Source organism: Eurosta solidaginis, chromosome 4 (genome assembly GCF_040869045.1).
Source record: "Eurosta solidaginis isolate ZX-2024a chromosome 4, ASM4086904v1, whole genome shotgun sequence".
NCBI classification, from domain to species: Eukaryota; Metazoa; Arthropoda; class Insecta; order Diptera; family Tephritidae; genus Eurosta; species Eurosta solidaginis.
The window spans coordinates 278,270,718-278,287,731 of NC_090322.1; the positions used below are offsets into that span (position 1 = coordinate 278,270,718).

The 17,014-nt window shown below is 43.3% G+C and overlaps 1 protein-coding gene across 2 annotated transcripts in view; it reads right to left on the reverse strand.

The window, feature by feature from the left end:
- The window catches only part of f (forked), a 231,506-nt gene that overhangs the window by 209,254 nt on the left and 5,238 nt on the right, over positions 1-17,014 (reverse strand). The window lies entirely within an intron of this gene.

The following is a 17,014-nucleotide window of genomic DNA, read 5'->3' on the forward strand; positions in this document are numbered from 1 at the left end:
TGTCACCATTGGAATTGCTAAATGCCATTCAAATAAATAAAAATAAATGTAAGGCATGATAACCTCCGAAGAGATCTAAGGCCGAGCTTCTCTCCAACTTGCGTCGTGCTCCTCTTGATTTTCCCTACAAATTGGCCGGACGGGACTTACATGTTTTATGCCGACTCCGAACGGCATCTGCAAGGCAGATGAGTTTTCACAGGGAGCTTTTCATGGCATAAATACACCCGGAGCGTTTGCCAAACACTCCCGAGGGGCGACAATGCTTAGAAAACATTTATTCTAATTGAAAAACCTTATTTCTAAAATTTTGATGTTGCTTTGCCCGGGGTGTGAACCCAGGGGATACGGTGTGGTAGGCGGAGCACGCTACCATCACACCACAGTGACCGGTGGCTGCTATCTACATATGTTCAAAATCTGTATAGGGTTTTCCCAAACATTTGTGTTGCTTTACGTATCTTTTGCACTATACCTGTCACTGTAGCTAGTGCAGAACGTTCCTTCAGCGTCCTTTCAAGAATCAAAAACTTTCATAGATTGTGTTCATCTCAAGAGCGAGCTTCAGGACTTGCCACGCTTTGTGTTCAATCCGTTTTGGCAAGATAGTTAAATTTTGATATTACAAATTATACAAATTTTGCAGCGAAAAAAGCAAGTAAAGCCACTCCTTGATATCCGAAATTTCTATATTGAATAATTAAAATTTATAATCATCATTAAATTTATCAGAAATGTATTAAAATGTTACCAAATAACTAGAAAAGATTATTTGAAACAATATGTGGCTGTTAAAAGAGAATTTTATTTCTACTTTACAATAAAATAGTATAAATAGTAAATATTCTGTGTTAATTTTATTGTCAGCTCTTAGTCCAAAAGTCATTTAGTTGATGTGGAAAATTTTTTTTTTGATGTAATCCATCAATAATGATTCATGAATGAGACGTCATTAATTCAAATGTATTAGTGAATTTTTTATAGGGGCCCGTAAATTGTTTAGTCCCGGGCCCGGATTTTCTCTCTACGGCCCTGGATGTGCCCATTGGGTAAGAGTGAGTAGTTTTATGACCATGTGCGCCGACGGACGATTCAGCTTGTTGGCTTTACATTTTTTAAATAGAAAGAGCCAAAATAAAAGCATTAAATCTTATTAACAAGATAGATGAATTTAAACGACATTTTAGGTATATTTTGAAACAAAATAAACTAATACATCCGTATGAGGTGCACCGCAATGGATTAATTCGGTTTGTTTAAAATTTTTGACACTGTAGTCTCTTATTTCAGAATCATATACAGCTATCAATCTCACTTTGATAAATACACTTTGGTGATAACTTCTGCATTCATGGCGGAAAACGACAATCAGGTCAGAAACGGTTATATGTATATACCTCGTAGGCGTTTTTATCATGGGGATTTGTATTTTGTATGCAAGATTGAGTTCCATAAGAGCCTTAATGTAAAAAAGCTTGACTAATTATTTCCTCTCCCCCAGCGGGTTAGGGGGTCAGAATATACCCGCGGTAGGTATGCCTGTCGTAAGAGGCGGCTAAAATACCAGATTCAAGGGGCTGTATAGCGCAATATACAGCTTCTCCAAACCCAATTGTCAACCTCACCTATCTACGGCGAATCCCGTTTTACTAACAGACGAGGCTCTGGCGACCCCAAGCTCCTCAATGCACTTGGGGGTGGGGAGGGAGGGATGGCCTGAAGCTTTAATGTGGCCAAATAAAACGTTCCCGAGATGGTCGGGCTGGCACCTTAATGGTGCTGTGTTACCGGAGCGTACCGGATCTATATCCGGCAAAGGACCATCACATCTATAACACTCCCCAAAGCCTTCGGGGAGCAACCTTATCGCTACAACAACAACTAATTATTTCATTAACCTTCTGTGTGAAACTGGTATAATAATCTGTTACATTTGCAAAAGTAGCTAATTTGATTATAAAGTACAAGCTTGTCTAATGGTCAGTACTGCGGCCTAGTTTTTACTGCCACTAAAGTTATAAACACACCACTATCGATTGTGAATTCGAAATGGTGACTGAGGTGATTGAACCGAAATCAGGGCTGTCGCTGCTAATTATCGAAAACTAAATTAATATGCACCCTTTAATATATACAGTCTTAGCCGTATCATAATTTTCTTCTGAAAAATTTCGACATTACAAAAACAACAACAGCGGAAGTGGAGCATCGGCCTTATAAATAAAAACTAAGCAATCGGACTTTTTAAATTAATTTATGAACCCAAATTTAGGATTTGAGTAAAGGGTGTTAATCCAGTTGTTTAGGGTTTGGTTATATTATAATTTTAGTTGTAATGGGACATTTTTTTCGTGAAATGGTTGATATGGATAAGTATGTATGACATACATATATATTTTAAAAAGTTATATTATTATTGATAAAACTTTAATTGTATTATATTTTCAAGTTTCACTATTTTATGCTATGTAACATTAAGCATTTTTTAATTACTTCTAATAGCGACTTACATACATACATTTAAAAAAAACTGTATTTTATGGTTAGCAAAGCTTTTAACTATGATGATATTTAAAACATATATTTTTATTTCTGTGCGAAGTATTTATGATAAAAATACCTTGCTCTACATTATTTATGCTTATCCGCAATTGGAAACAATTTATATTGCATTAATCAATGTATTTCATTTAAGTTTACTAAGTTTATAAATAAATGTAATTACATTTTTGAAAAGAACGACAGATGACTTTGTAAATATATATCGCGCTACGCAGCTCTATCTCCCACGTTTGGGCTATTTTACTGGGTAGGTTAGGTTAACTTGCGAACACCAAAAATTATTTTATGGCCTAGAAGGTTTAATGTGGCCATATTAATCGTTCCCGATATGGTCGGGCTAGTACCTAAATGGTGTTTGTTACCGGATCTTTATCCGGCAAACGGCCATCAACATCGACAACGCCACCAAAATCTTAGGGGAGTGTCTTTATCGCTAATACAACAACAACAAGTAAGGAAGGCTATGTTCGGATGTAACCGAAAATTACATACTCAGCTGAGAACTATGGAGACAAAATAAGGAAAAATCACCATGTAGGAAAATGAACCTAGGGTAATAACCCTGGATTGTGTTTGTATGACATGTGCATCAAATGGAAGGTATTAAAGAGTATTTTAAAAGGGAGTGGGCCATAGTTCTATAGGTGGACGCCATTTAGGGATATCGCCATAAAGGTGGACCAAGGCTGACTATAGAATTTGTTTGTACGATATGGGTACCAAACGAAAGGTGTTGATGAGTATTTTGAAAGGGAGTGGGTCATAGTTCTATAGGTGGACGCCTTTTCGTGATATCGCCATAAAGGCAGACCAGTAGTGGAATTTACTAACTTATAACGATGCGATTTGTCGAGATTTTAATTAACGATTTTGTTGCTTGCCTTATCGATTGTACTATTCACTAACTTAGTTTTAAAGACTCGACAGAGTTGAAATTTAAATTTCGTTGTAATAGTAGAAAGGTGGCAGCACAACTTAACGAAACCTAAAAGATGTGAAAATCACAAAAGGAATGCCAAAAATAAATAAATTCTGTATACTACCCTGCAAAAATCGTTGGATCATGTGGTCCACAGGAGTACTTACCATTATACTCCACTGTAATGCAGCAATGGACCAACTCATGTTTCTACACGAACATATTGTAAGCAGATCAGTGCTCGTTTTTTACGATTGTCATCACTACACAATGTTTATTGGACTGTGGGTACTCCATGGATTACTCTGATGTAATGCGGAGCTGGAGTATATGGTCCGGTCCTAGGACATCGCAATGTTAATTGGACCATATTTTTTGTATGAATTGTGATAAATTTTGGAGCACTCGGTTGGTCCATAGCGAGTACTCCATACATGCATGCATGGAGTACTCGCGATTTTTGCAGTTATAACTGCTTTTAGTTGTGCAAGTTTTTACATATCTTAACAAAAGGTAAGTAAATGCGGTATTAATTTCATATTTCTCGACATAACCAATTTCTCACATTAAAATAAAATGTTTGAAAGTATTTAAGTAAAATTCCGATTTTCTTTTTTAACTAAAATTGCCAGAAATATTAATTTCGTGATTTTTAACGCAGCCAAATTACTTGCCGTTTATTTAACAACACAGCTGATCGTCGATAAACAAATATCGATAAAAATAGTTACTGAATAACAAAATCGTTATAGTTGTCGATTCGTAAATAAAGCGATGTCAAATGTCGTTAAAAAAGTTAGTGAATTCCACTACAGGGGTGACTCTAGAATGCGCTTGTACAATTTGGTTATCAAACGAAAGGTGTTGATGAGGATTTTAAAAGGGAGTGGGCCCTAGTTCTATAGGTGTACGCCTTTTCGAGATATCGCCATAAGGGTGGACCAGGGGTGACTCTAGACTTTGTTTGTACGATATGGGTATCAAATGAAATGTGTTAATGAGTACTTTAAAAGGGCGTGGGCCTTAGTTCTATAGGTGAACGCCTTTTCGAGATATTGCCGTAAAGGTGGACCAGGGGTGACTCTAGAATGCGCTTGTACAATTTGGTTATCAAACGAAAGGTGTTGATGAGTATTTTAAAAGGGAGTGGGCCTTAGTTCTATAGGTGGACGCCTTTTCGTGATATCGCCATAAAGGCAGACCAGGGGTGACTCTAGAATGCGCTTGTACAATATGGGTATCAAACGAAAGGTGTTGATGAGGATTTTAAAAGGGAGTGGGCCCTAGTTCTATAGGTGTACGCCTTTTCGAGATATCGCCATAAGGGTGGACCAGGGGTGACTCTAGACTTTGTTTGTACGATATGGGTATCAAATGAAATGTGTTAATGAGTACTTTAAAAGGGCGTGGGCCTTAGTTCTATAGGTGAACGCCTTTTCGAGATATTGCCGTAAAGGTGGACCAGGGGTGACTCTAGAATGCGCTTGTACAATTTGGTTATCAAACGAAAGGTGTTGATGAGTATTTTAAAAGTGAGTGGGCCTTAATTCTATAGGTGAACGCCTTTTCGAGATATCGCCATAAAGGTGGACCAGGGGTGACTCTAGAATTTGTTTGTACGATATGGGTATCAAATGAAAGGTGTTGATGAGTATTTTAAAAGGGAGTGGGCCTTAGTTCTATAGGTGGACGCCTTTTCGAGATATTGCCAGAAAGGTGGACCAGAGGTGACTCTAGAATTTGTTTGTGCGATATGGGTATCAAATGAAAGGTATTAATGAGGGTTTTAAAAGGGAGTGGCCTCTAGTTGTATATGTGAAGGCGTTTTCGAGATATCGACCAAAATGTGGACCAGGGTGACCCAGAACATCATCTGTCGGGTACCGCTAATCTAATATCTAATATATATATATTATAAATGGGAAAGTTTGGATGTTAAGATGTTTGGATGTTTGTCCCGACGTTTGTCTTTGTGACTCAATAACGCAAGAACGGCTGGACCGATTTGTATGAAATTTTGCACACATATAGCCAATAGTCTAGAAGGATCTACTAGCTATATTTTTTTCAAAAGGGGCGTGGTCCCCGCCCCCTAGGAACAGTTATAATTTAATTATTATATTTTTTCGTCTTTGCGACTGAATCACGCCAGAATGGCTACACGGATTTTGATGAAATTTGGGACACAGACAGTAGTCTACTAGGGAAATTTTTTTCCAACATGGAAAGAGGGGTGGGGTCCCACGACCCCTTCGAGCAATTACTTTTTAATAATTTTATACATTATAACTTTACGCATACTGGCCTTCACCAATATCACAGACTCAAGGGGTCAAATAAGTCGAGGGCTTACAAAGTAAGCAGTGACACCCTCCGCCCGCCCCCCTTTATCACCGCCTCTGGTGTAAAATCCATAAATTGTTATAACTCAATCTAAATTTTCTCCTAAATCAATAGTTTTGGTATCTGGTACATACAGAACGAGATCTAGACAATTTTGGAGGAACGATCAGTGGTCCTCTCCTCTACTCCGCCATCCGCCCTCCTTCAGTTGTTTTTATTAGCACGCTTTTATTAGCTTTACCTGTATGTTTCTATCTAACTTTTTATTCGCTCCAATGCGCCTGCTGCCTTATTAACATGGTTTTATAATTAGCTTCACCTTATTTGTAATCCCGTAAGGGTCATATCGAGACCCTTCCGGGATCATTTCTGGATGGTTTTCGGGATCGGTCCGGGATTACGCCGGGGTAATTTCGGTACTTTTTCGGGACTATTTCGGGATCATTTTGGGACCCTTCCGGGATCATTTCTGTATAGTTTACGGGATCCGTCCGGGATCCCGTCGGGGTTATTTTGGAACATTTTCGGGACTATTCCGGAATCATTTCGGGACTATTTCGCGATCATTTGGGGACCCTTCCGGCATCATTTCTGGATGGTTTTCGGGATCCGTGCGGGATCTCTTCGGGGTCATATGGGGACTTTTTCGGGATCATTTGGGGGCTCTTCCGGCATCATTTCTGGATGATTTTCGGGATCCGTCCGGGATATCGTCGGGGTCATTTGGGGACTTTTTCGGGATCATTTGGGGGCTCTTCCGGCATCATTTCTGGATGGTTTTCGGGATCCGTCCGGGATCCCGTCGGGGTCATTTCGGGACTTTTTCGCGGCTAATACGGGATCATTTGGGAACCCTTTCGGCATCATTTTTGGATGGTTTTCGGGATCCGTCCGGGATCCCGTCGGGGTCATTTCGGGAATTTTTCGCGACTAATACGGGATCATTTGGGAACCCTTTCGGCATCATTTTTGGATGGTTTTCGGGATCCGTCCGGGATCCCGTCGGGGTCATTTCGGGACTTTTTCGCGACTAATACGGAATCATTTGGGGACCCTTTCGGCATCATTTCTGGATGGTTTTCGGGATCCGTCCGGGATCCCATTAGGGTAATTTCGGGACTATTAGGGGATCATTTGGGAAACTTTCCGGCATAATTTCTGGATAATTTTCGGGATCCGTCCGGGATGCCGACGAGGTCATTTCGGGACTATTTCGGGATCATTTGGGATACCTACCGGCATCATTTCTGGATGGTTTTTGGGATTCGTCCGGGATCCCGTCGTGGTCCTTTCGGGACTTTTTTTCGACTAATACGGGATCATTTGCGGACCCTTTCGGCATCATTTCTGGATAGTTGTCGGGATCCCGTCACGGTCATTTCGGGACTATTAGGGGATCAATTGAGGACCTTTCCGGCATCATTTCTGTATTGTTTTCGGAATCCTTTCGGGATCCCGTCAGGGTCATTTTGGGACTTTTTCGGGGCTAATACGGGATCATTTGGGGATCCTCTAGGGGTCGTTTCGTGACTTTTTCTGTTTTATTTCGGGATCATTTGGGGACCCTTCCGGCATAATTTCTTAATGGTTTGCCGGATCCATCAGGGTCATTTCGGGAACATTTTGGGATCATTTGGGGACCCTTCCGAGATCATTTCTGGATCCGTCCGGGATGCCGTAGGAGCCATTTCGGGATTTTTTGTTACTTTTCCGGGATAGTTTTTGGACCCTTCCGGGATCATTTCTGGATCTGTGCGGGATCCCATCTGGGTCATTTCCGGACTATTTCGGGATCATTTTGGGATCCTTCCGGAATCATTTCTGTATGGTTTTCGCGATCCATCGTTGATTCCCTCGGAGCCATTTCGGAACCTTTTCTGGAGTATGTCGGGGTCATTTGGGTACTTTTTCGGGATCATTTGGGGCTCTTCTGGCATCATTTCTGGATGGTTTTCGGGATCCGTGCGGGATCTCGTCGGGGTCATTTGGGGACTTTTTCGGGATCATTTGGGGGCTCTTCCGGCATCATTTCTGGATGGTTTTCGGGATCCGTCCGGGATATCGTCGGGGTCATTTGGGAACTTTTTCGGGATCATTTGGTGGCTCTTCCGGCATCATTTCTGGATGGTTTTCGGGATCCGTCCGGGATCCCATCAGGGTAATTTCGGGACTATTAGGGGATCGATCATTTGTGGACCTTTCCGGCATCATTTCTGGATAATTTTCGGTATCCGTCCGGGATGCCGACGAGGTCATTTCGGGATTATTTCGGGATCATTTGGGATACCTACCGGCATCATTTCTGGATGGTTTTTGGGATTCGTCTGAGATCCCGTCGGGGTCATTTCGGGACTTTTTCTCGACTAATACGGGATCATTTGCGGACCCTTTTGGCATAATTTCTGGATAGTTGTCGGGATCCGTTCGGGATCCCGTCACGGTCATTTCGGAACTATTAGGGGATCATTTGAGGACCTTTCCGGCATCATTTCGGGATAGTTTTCGGAATCCTTTCGGGATCCCGTCAGGGTCATTTCGGGGCTTTTTCGGGATCATTTAAGGATGGCTTTCAGGGAACCCGTCAGGGTAATTTCTGGACTTTTCCGAGACTATTTTGGGATCATTTTGGGACCTTCCCAAGATCATTTCTGGATGGATTTCGGGATTTGTCCGGGATGCCCTCAGGGTCATTTTGAGACTATTAGGTGAGCATTTGAGGACCGTTCCGGCATCACTTCTGGATGGTTTTCGGTATCCGTTCAGATTCCCGTCGGAATAATTGCGGGACTTTTTCGGGATCATTGGGGTCCCTTCCGACATCATTTCTGGATGGTTTTTGGGATTCGTCCGGCATCCCGTCGGGGTCATTTCGGGACTTTTTCTCGACTAATACGGGATCATTTGCGGGCCCTTTCGGTATCATTTCTGGATAGTTGTCGGGATCCGTTCGGGATCCCGTCAGGGTCTTTTCGGAACTATTGGGAGATCATTTGAGGACCTTTCCGGCATCATTTCTGGATAGTTTTCGGGATCCTTTCGGGGTCCAGTCAGGGTCATTTCGGGACTTTTTCGGGATCATTTAGAGATGGCTTTCAGGATTCGTCCGGGAACCCGTCAGGGTAATTTCTGAACTTTTCCGAGACTATTTCGGGATAATTTTGGGACCTTCCCAAGATCATTTCTGGATGGATTTTGGGATCAGTCGGGGATGCCGTCAGGGTCATTTTGGTATTAGGTGATTATTTGAGGACCTTTCCGGCATCACTTCTGGATGGTTTTCGGTATCCGATCAGGATCCCCTCGGAATCATTGCGGGACTTTTTGGGGATCATTTGGGGTCCCTCCCAAGATCATTGCTAGATGGTTTTAGGGATCCGTCCGGGATCCCGTCTTGGTCATTTCGGGACTTTTTCTCGACTTATACGGGATCATTTGGGGACCCTTTCGGCATCATATCTGGATGCTTTTCGGGATCCGTCCGGGAACCCGTCGGGGTCATTTCGGGACTTTTTCTCGACTAATACGGGATCATTTGGGGATGCTTTCGGCATCATTTCTGGATGGTTTCCGGAATCCGTCTGGGATTCCGTCGGGGTCATTTCGGGACTATTTCGGGATCATTTGGGGTACCTTCCGGCATCATTTCTAGATGTTTTTCGGGATCCGTCCGGGATCCCGTCGGGGTCATTTCGGGACTTTCTCGACTAATACGGGATCACTTGGGGACGCTTTCGGCATCATTTCTGGATGGTTTTCGGGATCCGTCCGGGATCCCGTCTTGGTCATTTCGGGACTTTTTCTCGACTTATACGGGATCATTTGGGGCCTTTTCGGCATCATTTCTGTATGGTTTTCGGGATCCGTTCGGGATCCCTTCAGGGTAATTTTGGGACTTTTTCTCGACTAATACGGGTTCATTTGAGGTACCTTCCGGCATCATTTCTAGATGGTTTTCGGGATCCGTCCAGGATCCAATCAGGGTCATTTCGGGACTATTTCGGGATCATTTGGGGTACCTTCCGGCTTCATTTCTAGACGGTTTTCTGGACCCGTCCGGGATCCCGTCGGGGTAATTTCGGGACTTTTTCTCGACTAATACGGGATCATTTGGGGTAGCTTCCGGCATCATTGCTAGATAGTTTTCGGGATCCGTCCGGGATCCCATCAGGGTCATTTCGGTACTATTTCGGGATCATTTGGGGTACCTACCGGCTTCATTTCTAGATGGTTTTCTGGATCCGTCCGGGATCCCGTCGTGGTAATTTCGGGACTTTTTCTCGACTAATACAGGATCATTTAGGATAGCTTCCGTCATCATTGCTAGATGGTTTTCGGGATCCGTCCGGGATCCCGTCTTGGTCATTTCGGGACTTTTTCTCGACTTATACGGGATCATTTGGGGACCCTTTCGGCATCATATCTGGATGCTTTTCGGGATCCGTCCGGGAAACCGTCGGGGTCATTTCGGGACTTTTTCTCGACTAATACGGGATCATTTGGGGACGCTTTCGGCATCATTTCTGGATGGTTTTCGGGATCCGTCCGGGATCCCGTCGGGGTCATTTCGGGACTATTTCGGGATCATTTGGGGTACCTTCCGGCATCATTTCTAGATGGTTTTCGGGATTTGTCCGGGAAACCGTCGGGGCCATTTCGGGACTATTTCGGGATCATTTGGGGTACCTTCCGGCATCATTTCTAGATGGTTTTCGGGATCCGTCCGGGAAAGGGGCCATTTCGGGACTATTTCGGGATCATTTGGGGTACCTTCCGGCATCATTTCTAGATGGTTTTCGGGATCCGTCCGGGAAACCGTCGGGGCCATTTCGGGACTATTTCGGGATCATTTGGGGTACCTTCCGGCATCATTTCTAGATGGTTTTCGGGATCCGTCCGGGATCCCGTCGGGGTCATTTCGGGACTATTTCGGGATTATTTGGGGTACCTTCAGGAATCATTTCTAGATGGTTTTCGGGATCCGTCCGGGAAACCGTCGGGGCCATTTCGGGACTATTTCGGGATCATTTGGGGTACCTTCCGTCATCATTGCTAGATGGTTTTCCGGATCCGTCCGAGATCCCGTCTTGGTCATTTCGGGACTTTTTCTCGACTTATACGGGATCATTTGGGGACCCTTTCGGCATCATATCTGGATGCTTTTGGGGATCCGTCCGGGAACCCGTCGGGGTCATTTCGGGACTTTTTCTCGACTAATACGGGATCATTTGGGGGACGCTTTCGGCATCATTTCTGGATGGTTTTCGGGATCCGTCCGGGAACCCGTCGGGGTCATTTCGGGACTTTTTCTTGACTAATACGGGATCATTTGGGGACGCTTTCGGCATTATTTCTGGATGGTTTTCGGGATCCGTCCGGGATCCCGTCTTGGTCATTTCGGGACTTTTTCTCGACTTATACGGGATCATTTGGGGACCCTTTCGGCATCATATCTGGATGCTTTTCGGGATCCGTCCGGGAACCCGTCGGGGTCATTTCGGGACTTTTTCTCGACTAATACGGGATCATTTGGGCACGATTTCGGCATCATTTCTGGATGGTTTTCGTGATCCGTCCGGGATCCCGTCGGGCTCATTTCGGGACTATTTCGAGATCATTTGGGGTACCTTCCGGCATCATTTCTAGATGGTTTTCGGGATCCGTCCGGGATCTCGTTGTGGTAATTTCGGGACTTCTTCTCGACTAATACAGGATCATTTACGGTAGCTTCCGTCATCATTGCTAGATGGTTTTCGCGCCTTTTTCGCGACTTATACGGGATTATTTGGGGACCCTTTCGGCATCATATCTGGATGCTTTTCGGGATCCGTCCGGGAACCCGTCGTGGTCATTTCGGGACTTTTTCTCGACTAATACGGGATCATTTGGGGACGCTTTCGGCATCATTTCTGGATGGTTTTCGGTATCCGTCCGGGAACCCGTCGGGGTCATTCCGGGACTTTTTCTCGACTAATACGGGATCATTTGGGGACGCTTTCGGCATCATTTCTGGATGGTTTTCGGGATCCGTCCGGGAAACCGTCGGGGCCATTTCGGGACTATTTCGGGATCATTTGGGGTATCTTCCGGCATCATTTCTAGATGGTTTTCGGGATCCGTCCGGGATCCCGTCAGAGTCATTTCGGTACTATTTCGGGATCATTTGAGATACCTTCCGGCACTATTTCTAGATGGTTTACGGGATCCGTTCGGGATCCCGTCAGGTTCATTACGGAACTATTTCGGGATCCTTTGGGGTACCTTCCGGCACCATTTCTATATGGTTTTGAGGATCCGTCCGGGATCCCGTCGGGGTCATTTCGGGAATTTTTCTCGACTAATACGGGATCATTTGGGGACGCTTTCGGCATCATTTCTGGATGGTTTTCGGGATCCGTCCGGTATCCCGTCGGGGTCATTTCGGGACTATTTCGGGATCATTTGGGGTACCTTCCGGCATCATTTCTAGATGGTTTTCGGGATCCGTCCGGGATCCCGTCGGGGTCATTTCGGTACTATTTCGGGATCATTTGAGGTACCTTCCGACACCATTTCTAGATGGTTTTAGGGATCCGTCCGGGATCCCGTCAGGGTCATTTCGGGACTATTTCGGGATACCTTCCGGCATCATTTCTGAATAGTTTTCGGGATCCATCCGGGATCCCGACGGGGTCAATTCAGGACTTTTTCTCGACTAATACGGGATGACTTGGGGACCCTTTCGGCATTATTTCTGGATGGTTTTCGGGATCCGAACGGGATCATGCCAGGGTCATTTCGGGACTATTTCGGGATCATTTGGGGTACCTTCCGGCATCATTTCTATATGGTTTTGAGGATCCATCCGGGATCCCGACGGGGGCAGTTCAGGACTTTTTCTCCACTAATACGGGATGATTTGAGGACCCTTTCGGCATCATTTCTGGATGGTTTTCGGGATCCGTACGGGATCCTGCCAGGGTCATTTCGTGACTATTTCGGGATCATTTGGGGATCCGTCCGGGATCCCGTCGGGGTTATTTCGGGACTTTTTATCGACTGGTATCGGATCATTTGGGGACCCTTTCGGCATAATTTCTGGATGGGTTTCGGTAATTTCGGGACTATTAGGGGATCATTTGAGGACAGTCCGGCATCATTTCTGGTTAGTTTTCGGAATCCGTCTGGGATCCCGTCGGGGTCATTTCAGGACTTTTTCAGGACTAATACGGGATCATTTTGGGACCCTTCCAGAATCATTTCTGTATATTTTTCGCGATCCGTCGTGGATCACCTAAGGACCCTTCCTGGATATTGTCTGGATGGTTTTTGAGAACCGTCCGGGAGCCCGTCAGGGTCATTTCGGAACTTTTTCGGGACTATTCGGGATCATTTGGGGTATTTTCCGGCATCATTTCTGTATGGTATTCGGGATCATTTGGGGTCCCTTCCGGCATAATTTCTGGATGTTTTTCGGTAATTTCGGGACTATTAGGGGATCATTTGAGGACATTCCGTCATCATTTCTGGATAGTTTTTGGGATCCGTGCGGGATCCCGTCGGGGTAATTTCTGGACTTTTCAGAGATTGTTTCGGGATTATTTTGGGCCATTCCAAGATCATTTCTGGATGGATTTCAAGATCTGTCCGGGATCCCGTCAGGGTCATTTAGGAGTCCGTTCGAGATCCCGTCAGGGTCATTTCGGGACTATTAGGGGATCATTTGAGGACCTTTCCGGCATCGTTTCTGGATAGTTTTCGGAATCCGTCTGGGATCCCGTCGGGGTCATTTCAGGACTTTTTCGGGACTAATACGGGATCATTTTGGGACCGTTCCGGAATCATTTCTGTATGGTTTTCGCGATCCGTCGTGGATCCCCTAAGGACCCTTCCTGGATATTTTCTGGATGGTTTTTGAGAACCGTCCGGGAGCCCGTCAGGGTCATTTCGGAACTTTTTCGGGACTATTTCGGGATCATTTTGGTACCCTTCAGGCATCATTTCTTTGTGGTTCTCTGGATAAGTCTAGAATCGTGTCGTTGTTATTTCGGGTTTTTTGAGACTATTCCGGGAACTTTTGGAGACCCTTCCGTGGCATTTCTAGATGGTTTTCGGGATCTGTCCGCGATAGCGTCGGGGTCATTTCGTGGATTTTTCTAGATAATTTCGGGATCATTTGGGGATCCTATCAGGTTATCAGCTCATTTAGTTCTTTTTTTACTCAATTACAAAAATAAAATGTATTAGACAGAAACATCTTTTTAAATAGATAACTTGGTAAGCAGGCTAACGTGTATATGCCATATATTTAATTTTCTCCTTGCGGACGGGGCCGCGGGTAAAGCCTAGTTTATTTATATATGTAATACCACGAACAGTATTCCTGCAAATATTCCAAGGGCTTTTGATTTCGCCCTGCAGGACTTTTTTATGTCCTTCTACTGAATATGGTAGGTGTTACACCCATTTTACAAAGTTTTTTCTGAAGTTATATTTTGCATCAATAAACCAATTCAATTACTATGTTTCATCTCTTTTTTCATATTTGGTACAGAATTATGGCATTTTTTCATTTTTCGTAATTTTCGATATCGAAAAAGTGGGCGTCGTCATAGTCAGATTTCGGTCATTTTTTATACCAAGATAAAGTGAGTTCAGATAAGTACGTGAACTAAGTTTAGAAAAGATATATCGATTTTTGCTCAAGTTATCGTGTTAACGGCCGAGCGGAAGGACAGACGGTGTATAAAAACTGGGCGTGGCTTCAACCGATTTCGCCCATTTTCACAGAAAACAGTTATCGTCATGGAATCTATGCACCTACTAAATTTCACAAGGATTGGGACATTTTTGTTGGACTTATGGCCTTAAAAGTATTCTAGACGAATTAAATGAAAAAGGGCGGAGCCACGCTCATTTTGAAATTTTCTTTTATTTTTGTATTTTGTTGCACCATATCATTACTGGAGTTGAATTTTGACATAATTTACTTATATACTGCAAAGATATTAAATTTTTTGTTAAAATTTGACTTAACAAAATTTTTTAAAAGTGGGCGTGTTCGTCATCCGATTTTGCTAATTTTTTTTTAGCGTACATATAGTAATAGGAGTAACGTGCCTGCCAAATTTGATCATGATATCTTCAACGACTGCCAAATTACAGCTTGCATAACTTTTAAATTACCTTCTTTTAAAAGTGGGCTGTGCCACGCCCATTGTCCAAAATTTTACTAATTTTATATTTTGCGTCATAAGGTCAACGCATCTACCAAGTTTCTTCGCTTTATCCATCTTCGGTAATGAATTATCGCACTTTTTCGGTTTTTCGAAATTTTCGATATCGAAAAAGTGGGCGTGGTTGTGGTCCGATTTCGTTCATTTTAAATAGCGATCTGAGATGAGCGCCCAGGAACTTACATACAAAGCTTCATCAAGATACCTCCAAATTTACTCAAGTTATCGTGTTTAGGGACGGACGGACGGACATGGCTAACTGCATTTCTTTTTTCGCCCAGATCATTTTGATATATAGAAGTCTATATCTATCTCCATTAGTTTATGCCGTTACGGATTTCCGTTATGCGAACAAAGTTAATATACTCTGTGAGCTCTGCTCAACTGAGTATAACATCAACCGTGTTTTCCGCGCTACATCCAAATGCACTCTCATTAAGTCTCTAAACCCCTCCTATCTACTCGCTGTTCACCCCTGAACGTCTTCGTTTCGTCTTCTAATAATCTCGCTCATAGTTGCACGGTCTCCACGACTATCAGCGATGCGCCACCAACTTCCGCGCCAGTTTCTCTGACATAAAGTCCCGACAGACGGGGACTCCAACCCTCACCGCCGCAGTTAAACCGGAAAACATAGCCTAATATAAGGAAATAAATACTTTGCGCTATTTGCCTCCGATCTAGGGCGAACTTTTTTTCCAGTTTGTGTCGTGCGGGACCTACATTTTTAGCTCCCGCAAACAAGCCGCAAGGCGAATGAATTTTCACTGCGAAGCTTTTCATGGCAGAAATACACTCGGAGTGTTTGTCAAACCACGACCCCGCTTAGAAAATCTATTTTAAACGGTTTTATTTAGCTTGACTTGACAGGCTGGCTGGTTGGCACGAATTTTGTAATTGAAATTTAAGTAACTTCCCGATAAGCTACAAGCTTGAAACTTGGAACATAGTTCAGAACCCGATGACAATGCAATAATAAGAAAAAACTCCAATAGGTGGCGTATGATCGAAATATTTCAAAAAATTGTATTTGTGGCCGATTTTTTTCAAATTTCGAACACATAATACATACATGAATAGAACGCGACCTATGAAAAAATCGCCGCTAGGTGGCGCAAGGATCGAGATATTTAAGAAAATAGAAAACGAGCTATGATGCCCGATTTGGCTCATATTTGGAGCAAATATTACATATAGTCCGGTAGAAGTGACATCAAAATATTTTGGATTTCGAGGAGGGACAAGCATACGTGGGGCAGAGTCGAGTAGAGTCTTTCGAAGGATTATGTTTTGAGGGCATAGATTGTAACAACTTGTCAGGAAAGAATCTGTGTAATAATGAGTCACTAAATGAACTAAATAGAATGAGAAATAATAGGAATTAATTAAAGACTAAGAACTTGAAAATAAAATAATTAAAAAAATGTTGTTAAGTTAAACGGTTTCATTGAAAACAATATTTACATGAAGTAGTAATAATACTAAAAGCTAAAAAATAATTATGTAGGTCCCAGGTACTAGTCGTCACACTCCTCATCAATCTAGGGCGTTGATCAGACAAATAAAAGCGTTGGACGCGTCAAATTTCTATTGACCAACTGAACCTTAATCAGGTTATGCTAGGTGATGTAATAATTTCTCAAAAACTTGTAGGAACAAATCAAATCTGTTAGTAAAGAAATAGGAATTTTGCCATAATTAATTTCAAGAAGTTGTTTAGCAAAAGCTGCTGCTGAAGTGTTTCCGCCAAATTGCCCTCTCATATTTCTAAAGAGAGTAAATGTTTGTACGTAAAGCCGTCTATAGACGAAAAAGCACTCATTTACTTCAACTGCGGCTGTTCCAGCAAGTAACAGGAAAGCACCACCTTTGGGATGGCGATTACACCTTAAATTTTTAGGGGTTTGGTCTAAAACTTGCACCGACTGTTTACGAGTCATGGTGCACAAATCGCGCACCCTCAATTTGGCCTGACCGT